Consider the following 1,353-nt stretch of genomic DNA (forward strand, 5'->3'; position numbering starts at 1 on the left):
CAGGCGCTCGCAGACTGAAACACGCTTTTATTTCATCATTATTTGCATCACACAACTAAATTGTATTGAACATGTTTACGCAGATTTTCATCTCGACGTTTGAAGGGGCGGCGCCCCAGCGCCCTCTACTGGCCAGCCGCCACTGGATAAGAGCCAAACCGAGCAATGCGTGGGGGAAATATCTTAAGCTGATTCAGTATTGATGACGCTAGCGTCAGCTGCATTATGGTACACCGAGCTGCATTTAATGACTCACCAAATAACATCCACTAAGGAGCTCTTTTTGGCACCAACAGCATGCAATTTATTGGGAAGAGTAAAAAAAAACCATTAATCACGATATCAATCATGGAATATTAAAATAGAGTACGATGATAATAATAATACATTTTATTTGTATACTGCTTTTCAAGGTACACAAAGAGGCTTTACATAAGATAAAATAAACATAAAAGCAGCACACCAAAAGCTTGTTACGCACAACAATAATCATACAGTAAAAGCAATTAAAAAAGGTGAGTTCTGATTGTTTTAATTCTGATATATCTACACCATTGCACTTCATTGCCTCTCATGTCACCTGTATATGGTCAAACCTTCTGTATATATAGCTGAAGAATGTTGTGCTACTGTGTTGTTATTCCTCATTGTGAGAGCCATTGAACCAGAGTCCAATTCCATGTACTTCCAAACCTCCATGGCCAATAAACCTGATTCTGATTCTGATTCTGATTCTGATTTGAATGTGGACAGATTGGTGCAGTCTCTCATGTTTTTGAGGGGGGGGGGGTTCCAGACGGAGGGGGCAGCTATGGAGAAGGCTTTGTCGCCCCTGTGTGGTGGAGACAGGAGGTTGGCATCGGAGGAGCGAAGGCTGCGGGAAGGCTTATGGAAGTGGATCAGGTCTCTGAGGTAGCAGGAGGCCTGGTTACGGAGGGCTTTGTGGGTGAGGAGAAGCACTTTGAATTGGATCCGGTGTGGGACGGGGAGCCAGTGGAGGTTCTGGAGGACAGGGGCGATGTGGTGAGGGGAGCACCAGACGCAGAGTTCTGGATGTGTTGGGGATTTTTTTTTTAGGACTTTTGTGTGATGAGCCGTAGAGGATTCTGTTCAGTAGCCAATCCCGGATGTGACGAAGGCATGGATGGAAGAAGGAGACGTGGTGGATGGAGACGAGCTATGCTGGTCTAGATGGTAAAAGGCAACCCTGGTGATCTGATTGATGTGGTGTTCAAAGGAGAGATGGGAGTCAACAACGATTCCAAGATTACAGATGCGTGAGGAGGAGGGGGGCAGGGTGGAGTTATCGATGGTGAGGCAGAAGTTGTGAGTACTGTAAGGGATTTGGGACCG

The sequence above is a fragment of the Lampris incognitus genome, chromosome 12 (assembly GCF_029633865.1).
Source record: "Lampris incognitus isolate fLamInc1 chromosome 12, fLamInc1.hap2, whole genome shotgun sequence".
In the NCBI taxonomy this organism is placed as follows: domain Eukaryota; kingdom Metazoa; phylum Chordata; class Actinopteri; order Lampriformes; family Lampridae; genus Lampris; species Lampris incognitus.